The 14,057-nt window shown below is 44.0% G+C and overlaps 1 pseudogene; it reads right to left on the bottom strand.

The window, feature by feature from the left end:
• Positions 1 to 1,615: 1,615 nt before the first annotated feature.
• LOC114681550 lies at positions 1,616 to 10,652 on the bottom strand (annotated as a pseudogene).
• Positions 10,653 to 14,057: the final 3,405 nt, after the last annotated feature.

A 14,057-nucleotide genomic window follows, 5' to 3' on the forward strand; every position in this document is an offset into this window, starting at 1 on the left:
AGTGGAGTTGTTATGTGATAAAACTCCCCATTGAGTTCCCAGTTTGAAATTCTTTAGTAATTTGGGCCCCAGCTTTGACATAGGAAGGGTCACATATCACTAGCAAAAAGGAAATTCATGAGAGAGAGAGAGGGAGGGAGGGAGGAAGGGAAAGAGAGAAAGAAAGAAAGTGGCTATGAATATTAGCCCAATCTAAATAACTTGTTACCACCTTTAAATATTTTACAACTCCCAAAAAGTCTCCACCAACTAAAGAACAACTGATTAAATAAGTAAGCTGGTAAGGAACATTCCACAACCATTCATGTCCCTTTGGCACTAATATCCTTTTGGCTTGCTTGCTAGCTCGGTTGCTGGCATCTCACAGCAGTCTCCATGAACCTGTGTCTGTACCAACCATCACTACGTGTCTTATGATCTATTCTGTTCGGCTTGCTTTTTCTAAACTTCCTAGCCAACATCCTAACCCCTCCACCTTCTCTGTCCAATCACATCTGGTCATACATTCCTTCCATGTCTTCTTCTTACATCCCCTTTCCCCACAACCTGCCTTTCTAAACATGGGACTCTTATACAGACAATTCACTTTTATCTCACACCCTACATGTCTACAACTCTGAAGCTCAAATATGAAAGTAGGCCCTTATAGTGTACAATGCCAGTATCCAGGATCAGTCCAGGGTCTTGAAGTGACTTGGACACTCAACACTAGACAATTTTTAGCTGAGACCTGGCTTAGTAAGATAACACTCGCCAAAAATCCCTCAATGAGGGATGAGAACAGAGAGGCTCAGCAGGAGAGCATTTTCTATAATGCACCCAGCAGAGGCTGGAGATGTGGGCTCTTTTGAAGGGATGCTTAACACACACTCAGCACTGGTTTCCATCCCCATCATGAGGACATAGAGTTGGGGGGAGGGCAATTAAAGGCTAAGGAATTGTTTCTAGAATGCCCCTTTCTCCAAAAGATTAAAAGCCTGAACACAAATCTTCCATGTTTACATCCCATAGAGTCCATAAAACTGAATTAAATTTGGCTGGAGGCACCTTCTGTATGTAACAAACTAACCAAAAACAATAAGCAACTGAACTAATCGACAGCTTGAGATTATATCTTCCAATGAAGTAGAAGTCTCAGTCTCTCATAGCAGTTGACCTACCCCAGGCTGCCAACTACACCAGCATGGCCAAGTAAGGCAAAAGCAGAGCTGGCACCAATCAAGTTGTGTGTCCATGCCCAGCTCCCCATTGTCTGTAGACACTGAGTGCTGGCACTGATGGGTGCTGTAACCCTGAGCTTTTTCTGGTTCAGGATATCATCCATCATGGATGGTTTGTTTGCTCAAATAAATGCTAGTAATTTTGATTTCTCTTACATTTTACCAAGCTGGGGTATTTATTGCACACAGAGACAAGCATGCGAAGACATGCACCATCCACCTAGTGCTCACAGCTAAAGTCAATACCTCCCCAGCCATCAAGACCCTACCCAGTTCACAGCTGTGTTCATAAATGATGAGAGTCTTTCTTGCTGCTGTTTCCTAAGAAAATACATTTGCTCAGTTTTGGAGCCTGTTAAATAATTCCCCAAATTTCTTGTGGCCAGAATATTCCTTTAGTTCAAGAGTCTGCTTATGGAGCTGTAGCCAGGGTAAATGGGATGGTTCAGGCAAAGCAGCTGAAATAAATCAGTAAACAGAGACCTAGACCTGTCTGTATCCTGGAGGATGAACCTTCCCCCTAGTGTCTGGGAAAGGAAGCAAAAGTGAGTCTCATCTATAGAGAAGGGCATGAAAGCTTCATTTTTCTTCAGAGCCCCATTGGCATCCAGGAAGTGGTTAGGGTTGAAGGTGTCTGGTTGTTCAAAGTACTGTGGGTCATGGAGAGCTGCACTCAGGATGGGGTACACTTCAGTGTTCTAGGAGACATTATGAGACACAAAGATATTAGCATACCCTGACTCCCATCTGCAGTCAGTCCCTGAGAAACACAGAGTGTAGGAAACCACAAACAGGCTGAGGTTGGTAATGAGGAGAGTGGAGGATGAACATGCATAGAGATGTGGAATCGCAGCTGGTCTCACCTTGGGGAGCAGGTACCCTCGGAACAAAATGTCTTTGGTGACTTTGTGCAGGATACCAATGGGGATGAGATCTGAAAATCTCTCAATCTCCCTCTCTGAGAAACTCACTACACTTGCAGGTACAAACAACTGTCCTATTCTTAAGTGACTGTCTCTCTGTGCCCATGCTTAAAACTATATCACATCTCTCCTCCACGAGCTTCAACCTCATTTCAGCAAGGATTTAAAAAAAGAGGAAAAACATACAAAAACGGCTATTGCATAGGAAGACTTCATAGAAATCATGTTGGTGTAAGAGTGTGAGGGAGAAAAGCAGCAAAAATCTCACCTTTGCAAGGGAACGAATTGTCTGTCTCTACACACACACACACACACACACACACACACACACACACACATACATATACACATACACAATGCACTAACAAACACATGCTCACACTCACACACATACCATAACTCTACATGAATTTTATATTAAGAACTCGAGGCTGTATCCTCAGAAATATAACAGAGAAATAGGTAGGTTATCAAAAAATCTATTAATGGATGCATGTAATAATAAATATATAATAAAATAAATGGATAAATCAATTATTAAATGAACAGAATTATGAGTTAATGAAATGATTAGACAGAACACTGGATTATGTGTTCGACTCATAAGTCAACAGATGCCTCAATTAGAGGATAAAGGGAAGAATGGATAGACAGATGAAAGATAAACTCAAAGGCCAGTTAGTGAAAGGATTAAGAAATGAACTTTTGATACAAGGACAGATGAATTTATGCATAATTAATGAAAAGTAATTTATTCAGTTCTACTGAACAAAGAGAAACTAAGTTGATGAATTAAAATAAATGAATGAAATGGCCAGTTGGGTTATCACTAAAAAATAGACAGTGGATTAATGAGTTGAGTAGGTGGGTACTAAGTGTGTGTGTGTGTGTGTGTGTGTGTGTGTGTGTGTGTGTGTGAATAAGTATTCATAGGTAGGTAGATAGAAGGATGGTTAAGTAAATAGGTGTTTAGATAGCTAGATTCTTAGATGGATGGGAAAATGAATGAAAGGATAGGTGGATGACAGATGGGTTGGTGGGTGGACAGATAGGTGGGTAAATGAACAGAATGAGTAGATGGATAAAGAGGTGTATGGATAGAAAGATGAATGAATAGATGGATGTAAAGATAGAAAAATGGAAGGAAGAAGAGAAGGTTGGATGGATGGATGGATGGATGGATGGATGGGTGGGTGGGTGGATAGATGGATGGGTAGATGGAGGGATGGATGGATGGATGAATGCATAGATGCATAGATGGGTGGATGAATGGATGGATCAAACTTAAAGTCATAGGAGAAATCTAGGGAAAATGGGCCAGCTGAGTATTCATTCACATACTACTCACAGCACTGCCCTAGTTTAGAAGTAAACCAAAGCCTTCAGAGCTCCAGATGTAAGAGGCCTCTGTTTCTCTCATCCACACAAACCTCCACAGACAAAAGCAACCTAGAAGGTTCCCCAATTAGCCACCTCTGTCCCACCTGCAACATGGGGGTATTTGAGCATGAGCAGGAAGCCATAGCGGACAGTGGTGCTGCTGGTCTCAGTGCCAGCAAAGAAGAGAGACAGCACGGAGAACGTGAGGTTCTCGTGATGGAACTCCGTGTGTGGGTTGAAATTCACCTGGTTCCAGATGGGAGAGAGAAGGGAGGGTCAGGGGTGACTGGGTGCTTACAGGGAGATGCTCACACATCCTGGGAACTGTCCTGCCTCACACTATATGGACAAAATGACATTTCTCAGTCCTCGACAATGTCACTGGCTCTCTGTTTATTTTGTCTCCTTTCTCGACTTCACTCTCTGGTAGTTTTTCGTGTTTTGTCTCCCAGGCTCTTTCTTCCTCTGAGATCTTTTCTGCTTTTTGCCCCTTGCCCTGTGTTTCTTCCACAGCCTTCTTCCTCCATATTTCATTTTCTCCTCCCTTTCTCTAGTCTTCAATTTCTAGATTCTTCTGCATCTTCTCCACTCCATTTCCTATCTCTCCTCCCCATCCTCTGCCCCCTTTTTCCTCTGCTCACATCCCCAGCCTTCACTCTCACCCATCACTTCTCTCATTCATGCAGGACTTACCTTCTCCATGCGTAGAAGGTAGGTATCGATGAAGTCTCTTGGATTGCTGGGTCCAAGGTTGCCCTGTGCTTCTCCACACTCTGGCCAATAAAGTCAAGGATTTCCTGCAGGTTTTTTGGAGATTTGTCTGTAGACACCAGGAAAGTACTTCAGGAAGCCAGAGAAGAGCTCAAACACCTACAGGAAAGAAGATCAGGAGGTCACCTGGAGCTAGCAGGACTCAAGAAGCAGGCTATGTTTCTAGGTCCCCATATTTCACAAGGATCTGCCCTCTCTCCTTCCATCCTTTCGCCTCCCCTCCCCCACTCCTTTGCTCATCTTCTCTTTCCTTCATTTCCCCTCTCATGTACACACACACACACACACACACACACACACACACACACACACAGCATGCTCTCAGCCTGTTTCTCTGAGTCTCTCTCCAGCACTTGTATTATATTCTCTCTCACTCTTTCCTAAGTCATCATTTTGTTTTTGTTTTTGTCAATCAGGGTCTCATGTCTTTCAGACTCTCCTCAAACTCAATATTTATCCAAAGATGACCTTGAACTCTGATCTCCCATGTAGTGGAATTGCACATATGTACCGCCAAACCTGGCTTAATTTGTGCTAGGGATGAACCCCAGGATTCACCCAATAGACAAGTCCTCTACCCTCTTAGATACAGCCATAGCCCCCATGTCATCATTTTTTCATGTCTGGGTGACTTGGTATTTCTGCATTAGGGTTTCTCCACCTTACTTAACATCTGACCCCCATCCTCGCCCTCCAGGCCTCAGGTTCCTTGTCTCTCCATGTTGTCTCTGCCTTTGTCTTCCAGCCCTGAGACACTCCCTTCTCCACCCACAGAGAAACCTCTTCTTTCCTCTGCCCTGGATGCTCCTCTCTTCCCATCCACTGACCTGGCTTGAGAATGAGCTGAGGAGAGAGAAGGACCTATAGAACAGGTCCAGCAGGCACAGGAACTGGCAGTCTTTATAGTCAAAGTGCTCTCCAAAGACAATGGAGCAGATGATGTTAGCTGTGATGCACTAGAAGAGGAAGGTGGGGTCCAGGGGGGCTCCTGGAGGAGGAAGATGCATCAAGACATGGCACCAGTGGAACATTTGGTGTTGGCTCCCATCTCTGTAAACCTGTCCCCACCACTGACTACTCAATACCAGCAACTGCTACCCCATTTGGACATACGGCACCAGGCCCTGCACTCAGAATTGCATACACCATTTTATTTAATTTCCTCTCAAAATTATATGTAAGATGCAATGCTATTAGTATACACAGAAATGGGCGCTAACTTCACCAAGGTAACACAGCTCCTCATGACTGGGACCAGGATCAGACCCAGGAACTGAGAAGCAGAGCATGTGTAACGTAGTCTCCACTATGCACCTCCTCCCAGGAAAACATTCTGACTCTGAGCCCACAGCTGACTCCCACTGGCAGGAATGGTGCAGAGAACGGTGTGGGGGTTGCTTGTGTGGATTTAGAAGTCTCATCTTTGAGTCTTCCTCCATTCCTTCTATTCTAGGCTCTGTGGTGTTCCAAGAACCATCAACACCCAGTGCCTGCTGCCTTTAGTTCCATGGGCTCTCATGGTGGGAAGGATGTTGTTAGCCCAGCAATATTGGTCTGTTGTTGTCCCTCTCTCTGGGTCTGGCCTGTCTGTTGTCTCTGATTCCTCTGCAGATCTTTCCCTGATGCTTGTCAGCCTTTATCTGTCTCTCTGATTTCTTGTCTAAATGTCTCTCAGCATTTCTGCCTTTCTCTTTTCCCTCCCCCTACCTATTTTCCTCCCCACTCTATTCCCCTCACTCCTGCTCCCCTGTATTTTCTCTTCCTTCAAGCTCCATCTCAGCTTCCCAGTCTCTGTCACCCTGCTTTCTCCTTCCTAGTCTCTTGAATTCCTTCTGTTCCCTTCCTGTCTCTGCATGGACATCTCAGAGTCTCCTGAGAATTTTAAAAGAGATGACAAACACTGGCAAAAAGGAATGATTTGGTAAAAACAGACGGGGTTACCAGGATGCCCTGTTGTGAAGTTTCTATAAGTACCCAGAAGTGCCTATGACTGCCACAAAGTAAAACACCCCATCTTTGCTCACCACCCCACTCATCAGGACATCCTCAAGGAAAGAACACAGTTCCCTGCTTCTAACACCTGCCTTGGACATATATCGTGTTTTGAGACTGGTTAATGTGATACAGACACCCTTGAATACCGTATAAAGTCAAGGATGACCTCCAACCTTAAGCTCCTGCCTCCACCTCAGGTATACCATGGTGACCAGTATGTGGCACCATGCCAATGTTGTGGTGTTAGGATCAGGCTGGGAACTGTGTGTGTGTGCCAGGCAAGCCCAGTAAGCCTGACCTGCACCCACCATGTCGACCACGGTTTATTTTTAAGACAAGATATCATGATGTAGGCAAACTGTCTTTGAATTTATGACCCTCCTGTCTCAGCCCCCTGAGTATTGGGATGACAGGTTTGTGCCATCACCCCAGATGACACATATTCTTAACCCAGGCATCGATTTTCCTGAACATAAGTAGCCTGCATGCAATTCTCTCAGTCTATGTCTCTGAGCCATTCATGAACACTGTGAACTTCACAACTCTTTCCCTGTCTTTCTGTATTTCTCTCTCCCCCTACCTCATCCTCCATCCTCTCCCCAGTGTGTGTGTGTGTGTGTGTGTGTGTGTGTGTGTGTGTGTGTATCTGTGTGTATCTGTGTGTGTCTGTGTGTCTGTGTCTGTGTGTCTGTGTGTGTTTCTTTCTCTGCCCATGTATGTCTCTTCTCCTTCTTTGACTGTGCACTCAGGTCTCTGTATCACCATCCTCCTTTATATGCATTCTCCAGGATTCACCCTGGCATTTCTGAAGCTCCTCAACCAGACATTGGGTCTCTTCCTGATTCTGCTCCTCCATACTCCGCTTCCCCATCCCAAAGTCTCTCATAGTGGCCAGAGAGAATCACCAAAGGATTTTCCAGCGTTCCCCATTGTCAAAGATCACACCTAAGAAAGTAGGGGGAGTTATAGAGGAAGTTCAAAGAAACCTGGGTCCTTCCCCACCCCTTGATCTCCCTTCCATCAGATTCTCCTCTCTCTGGGCCCATTCTCTAGCCCACCTCTTACCAAACTTTGAGACTCCTACCATAGTCCTTGAAGAACGGTTTAACCACAGCAATTCTCCCCTTGTCAGAGAAAGCCTCAGCTTGGTCCACCAGCGCCTCCCTTATGGCCTCTGTGCCATACAGCATGACCATGGGCCTCGGTCCCAGGTGCACTGTGAACACATCTCCATATTTTTCTCAAAGCTACCAAGCACAAGGGCACCAGGGTTGTTGTTAGTCAGTGAGACATTGTTGCTACCCTGTGAAAACACTTAGACACAGAGAGATACAGAGGAAGACCTCCCCTGGCCACCTTTCCCCATCTAAGGACCTAGCAATTTCAGGGTCAATCCACCACCATGGAAGTCTGCATGGATACTGGATGATCTGAGCAGTACTGCATTACAGTATGGCTGTAGGTGCAGGACTCATGCTATATCTCAGCAATGGGGAAGTAAATGAGGTGGATTAGGAATTCAAGATCATCTCTTGCTGCTGTTGAGCTGGAGGCCAGCCTGGGGCTACATGAGACCTTGTTTCAAAAGAATGGACAAGATATAGATATGATGTAGGAAAACTGAGAGTGATGAATTGACATTACAAAGGATTCAGCAGTAAACTTGCTTAGGAAATACTAAGCTGCACAAGGTAGGCTTTACCTAAGGCAGCGCTACCTCTCATATGACTGGTTGATAAGTAGTAAGCTAACCAGACTTGTTAGAAACTGTAGGAAAATAGTTGTACCCTGAACATAATTGTAGTTTAGGCTTCTGAGACTATATTTCTCTTAATATTTGTTTGTTAAGTTAGTTGTGAATTAGGCTCCATTCCCACATCAACATGGCTCTACTGGGCAGTTCAGAGGGGATAGCACTGGCTAACAATGATCATTAAGTCCTGGTTCTCTTATCAGGAAGAGTGTAATTCTGCCAAGTGGGCAGGATAGCCCTGGGTGTGTTGGTTAGAATAAGAATGGCCCCTACAGGTTCATATATTTGAATACTTGCTCACCAGGTGTGGCCGTGTTGGAGGAAGTGTGTCACTGGGGGGAGTAGGCTCTGAAGTTTCAAAAGCCCATGCTCATCCCAGAGTTTTTCTCTCTGCCCACAGATCAGGATGTGGCTCTCAGCTGCTGCTCCAGCACCTGACCTGCCTGCTGTCATGTTCCTGCCATGGTGATCATAGACTAAATGCTTTCTTATTAGAGCTGCCTTGGTCATGGGGTCTCTTCAGAGCAACAGAACAATGACTAAAACAGAAGTAATGTGATTAAAAACAAACAAACAAAAAAACACCACTGGTCTACTTTAAAAGTAATGGTGACAATATCTTTGCTATAAATCTCCACTTATCTGAAATAGACAGGCTTGCAGTTCCTATCTCTGTGAAATACGTGTAACTGCTCAAAGTCTGATGGAACCTACAAGATATTTACAGAGGACAACACATATGGATTGCTAGTGCCCAAGACCTACAGAAGCTATTAAAAATGTCTCTTTGAGTCTAGTTTCTCTAGGATGTTGGCCAGAACCAGATATGCATTATTAAAGAGTTTTATTCTTATTTCCAGAGTATTTGGCGTAAATGTTGGGGTGGTACTTAACATGTTGCTTCAGATACGGATATGGATATAGACACTGATATGTACTGTGGGGTGTCATTCTGTACACTGTGAATTTGTGTTGCTCTGGTTGGCTAATAAATAAGCTTCTTTGGCCTATGGCAAGGCAGCTTAGAGGCAGGCAGGAAATCCAAAGAGATACAGGAAAGAGAAAGCAGAATGGGAGAGGTGCCAGCCTGCTGCTCAAGGAGCAACAAGATGCCTGCAGACTGGTAATGCCACAGTCACTTGGTAACATATACATGAATAGAAATGGGTTGTGTTAAGTTATAAGAGATAGCTAACAAGAAGCCTGACCATACAGTTTGTAAGTAATATAAGCCTCTATGTGTTTACTTGGGACTGAGTAGCTGTGGGATGTGGGTGGGAAAGATTCGTCCTGACTGTGGAGCCGGGCATGACTGGAGAAAACCTATGGCTATGTTTTGGCACCCAACCTGCGACAAGAATTTCCACTGAAAACCTTTGAAAGCTTTAAAAAGGGGTTCTAAATGGAGCCAAGTGTGTCTTATTAGATATGTCTCTCAGGTAAGTCATGATACAGAGACACAGTGACATGTGGGCTTGAGCTACAGTATGGTAGATTCCTTTCCCGGGCATCTCCAAGCTGTACAGCATACTGCATGGTGGATTTAGCTTTTGCTAGTACAGACAACAAAGGGCGGGGAATTCTGAGCTACACACTGCTTAATAGAGGCTTTACCCACTGCTTCCTAGACTCAGTGGTGAGCATGGATCCCAGATCTGGTGGTAAACATAACTCTTCCCACGTTGAGAAGCTAAGGGGGCAGAGTCAACAGCCAAAGTTACCATGCAGCTGATCTTCACATCGATGTTAAGAATGTGTTCACTTTGAAAATTCACTGAACTGGGCCTTTTAGAGCAGTGATTCTTAATCTATGGGTCTCAACCCCTCTATGGATTGACTGATCCTTTCACAGAGTAACCTAACACCAACAGAAAACATAGATATTTATATTATGATTCGTAACAGTAGCAAAATTACAGTTATGAGGAAGCAATGAAAGTAATTTCATGGTTGGGGTCACCACAACATGAGAAACTGTATTAAAGAGCCACAGCATTAGGAAGGCTGGCGGTCAACAATATCATAGCTCAAAAGAGGTTAAAAATCTCATGCAGAGGATCTGGGTTTGGTTCTAAGCACCCACATGGCAGCTCACAGCTAACTTTAACTCCAGTTCTGGGGGGATCCAATGCCCTCTTTTGACCTCTGCAGGCACCAGGCACACACATGATGCACAGATATGTGTTGGCAAAACATTCTTACACACAAAATAAAAATAAATCTAAAAGAAATCATTTTTAAGGTATAACTGAAGCTGGAGAGGTAGCTCAGTGGTCTGGAACACTTGCTGCTAAAACATGATGACTGGGATTTGCACCCCAGTCCCAATTATAAGCCTGGCATCCTAAGCACACCCATAACCCCATCTCCAAAGTGGAGGTGTATAGCCTTGAGTTTCCCCTTGTCCTGCCAGGCCCCCATGTTCCCACAGCTGCTTATAAAATAATCACTCAGAGGCTTAATATTAATTACCAATTGCAGGGCCTATGACAGGCTTATTGCTAGCTAGGTCTTATATCTTAAATTAATCCATTTCTATTAATCTGTGCTTTGAAATTTATTCCGTGGCTTTACCGGTCTGCTGACATCTTGCTTCTCTTTCAGCGGCATCTGGCATCTGTTATCCCCTCTGCCTTTCTTCCCCTCTCTCTCTTCAATTTCACACCTAGCTATAACCTGCCTTGCCAAAGGCCAAATGGCTTTATTTATTAGCCAATCTGAGCAACACATATTCACAGCATACAGAAAGATATCTCACAACAGAGGTGGAGACAGGAGGATGGTGGGGCTTGCTGAGAATACCAGGCCCAGATTAAGGGAGAGACCCTGCCTCAAAGGAATAGACAGAGAATGATAGAGGACAATCAGTGCCCCCATTTGGCCTCTATGTAAAGGTGTGTGCATCCACACACAAAGTAAACATACACTCAAACAGACACACAATAATAATAATAATAACAATAATAGTGATGATGATAATAATAATAATAATAACAATAATTAATTGCATTTCTTTCCAAATTCTAGGCAGCCACTTGCAGAAATTCCATCAGGAAGCACTGTAGTACCTGTACCATGAGACCCACCTCCTATTCTGAGTCCTGACTCAGAAAATCATGACTCTTCCAAAACTTCCTTTCTATCTCTTGTTTTTTCAGATACCAACCAAAGGCTGGGTATGCTTTTCCTGCACTCTGAGCTGTCCCTCTCTTTCTCTGAAGCTCGCCCACTCATTTTTTTACCACATGGGTGCTGACAAAATGGCACAGATTCCTCTATTTCTCTCACCCACCTTCCTCTTCCCAGCAGCTGCCAAGATGTGCCACTTGCCTGCCCTGATGTTTTTAATCTCAAACTCTGATAAGATTGCCCCTTGAGCAACTAGAGGCTTGAAGTTTCAGGGTTTCAGAGAGAGGTGATAGGGAATCCACACACAAGGCAGTAATTGTCAGCTTCCAATTACAACCCAAAAGGGGGAGTGACTAAAGGGGAGTTCTCTGTAGGGTCAACTAAAAGGCTAAGATCAATAAGGGAATTCTAACGAGTAATTTCTGTGCTCAAATCTAGAAATGTCTGGGTAGACTGTTAGGGGTCTATAAACATCAAATAAGTCACTAGAAAGGTGAAACTGTCTTTAGTGCTGCTTTTTTCCCTGCTCATGCCAGTTGCTGCTGCTTTCTGGAAGGGCGGGGACTTACGCTCGGTTGCTAGGCAACCTACTTCTTAGCATGTAGCATTTGGTTGCTAAGGAGGATTAAAACTTAATTTGCACAACAAACAAAATTTAGTACCTATTGCCAGCTTGGCCTTGTCAGAAATCTCCTTAGGTCAGTGGGAAATAATTACCTTAACTTAGTAATTAGCCACTGGTTAAAACATCATCCCAGGAATATGAAGAGTAAATCTCTTAAGTTAGGGTCTTATGTAAATAACCGGGTGTGTGAAGGTAAGGAGTTGAGTATCTAATTGCTAGTGGTTATTTTCTCTATCTGTGGATGAGATGAGCTAATGTTTATCTACCTGCTTTTGTCCTAGGATAAAAAAGTATCTTAGTTGAAATACTTTTGTCTGGAGAATGGCCCTAGCCAGATTTATGTTAATGAAAAATAAATGCAGCTGGGACAGTTTTCTATTACCCCAGATGTATAGGGAAAATTGTGTCCAAGATCGAGATGCAATCATGAGATTACATGTACATATAACATGGAAATACACAGTAAATGGGAGAATCACAGCTGTTATTGCACAAGAAGTTTACAACAAGAAAAAGCCAATTCATTCAAAAGGCAGTAATTCCATAATGCCTTTCGTGATGGTTTCATCTAACAGAACCCTTAGTTCTGATAGGTTGACCTTCTGAACACTAGTTGTCACCTGCTGTATATTCCCATGGTCTTTTGCTACCAGCAGCTCTCAATAACCATGAAACAGATACACAGGGGAAAAAGGCATAGAGAGTAATGCGTCTCCATTTCTGGGGGTGAGTATATACATAATCAGCCCAATTTTGTCTGTTTATTTATTTAGGCATGGACCTGTGAGTGTGCACTGTGTGCTTTTTATATGTGAAAGGTCATTCTAATATGAGTGTGCAGATGTGTGTTTCTGTGTTTGAGTCTAGACGTGTTTGCTACTCTACTCGTGTGTGTCTGGGGTGTGTTTGCATGTATAATCTTAAATTGTGGAGGCCTTTCTCTATGTTCTTAGCTTCATATATGAATGTGATTACATTTAAGTGGCAAGAACAGTGTCTCATGGACCTGTGCGCATCTCTGTGCATCAATGCATTCCCCACCCCGAGTCTTTGAGGGGCTGCAGATATAATTTCTCTAGAGTCTCTATTGCACTCTCTGGCCCATGACAGCCACAGTTGGGAGAAAAAGAAGGAGAAGAAAGGAGAGGCAAGAGATTCAGAACTGGGAAGGCTTGGGAGCTAGGAGGAAAGAGAGGCTGAAACCTGGCAGAGGAACAGTTGGGGCCTCTGGGTGTCTGGACTGGCTAGCTTTTATGTCAACTTGATACAAGTTAGGGTCATTTGAGAGGAAGGAACTTCAGTTGAGAAAATGCATCCCTAAAAATCACAGTGCAGGCAAGCCTGTAAGGCATTTTCTTCATTAGTGATTGATGGGGAGAACCCAGCCCACTGTAGGTGGTGCCATCCTTAGGCTGGTGGTCCTGGGTTCTATAAGAAAGCAGGCTGAGCAAGCCATGGGGAACAAGCCAGTAAGTAGTACCCCTGCCTGGCCTCTGCATCAGCTCCTGCCTCCAGGTTCCTGCCTTGTGTTCCCACCCTGACTTCCCTGGATGATGAACTATAAAGTGGGAATTCAAGCAAAATAAAACCCTTTCCTCCCGAAGTTGCTTTTGGTCACAGTGTTTTGTCACAGAAATAGAAACACTAACTAAATAGTCTCTGATTGCTATGACTAATGACAAATGGTTCCTTTTGTCCTCCTGGCTGTCTTCATAGGTCATGAAGCTCTCCGACCCTCTCTCTTGCTATCTCTCTCTAACAGTGTCTCTGTTCACCCCACACTCTCCCATAGACTCTGCTGAAAGATGCAGAGACCTTCTTAATCTGTATTCTGCAGTAGCAGAATACTGGAAACCCCGTAATTATATGGACAGAATTTTTTTCATTTGTGGTTCTGGAAGCAGTTATTTCCAAGAACACAGCACTGGTATCTGGTGAGGCTCTTGCTGTTGCTCTATAACATGACACAGGGGTCAGCAAATGTGCCTAAGACTGAAGGAGAAACCTAAAAAGAAAACTGGACATTCTTAGCTAGCCTACCACACTGAGTACTTTGATCCATTCACAATGTGTCATGTTTTGAATGTGAAATCCTTGTCATAGGTTCACATGTGAACACTTGTACCTAATTTGATAACACTATTTGGGGAGGTGGCAGGATAACCTAAGAATTAAAGCTTGCAAGTTTTAGGTTTAAGAATTAGGTTGTTGGAGGTAAGCTGATGGGTCATGACTCCACTGCATGGCCCCCCGCCCCGTGG

The sequence above is a fragment of the Peromyscus leucopus genome, chromosome 1 (genome assembly GCF_004664715.2).
Source record: "Peromyscus leucopus breed LL Stock chromosome 1, UCI_PerLeu_2.1, whole genome shotgun sequence".
Classification (NCBI taxonomy): domain Eukaryota; kingdom Metazoa; phylum Chordata; class Mammalia; order Rodentia; family Cricetidae; genus Peromyscus; species Peromyscus leucopus.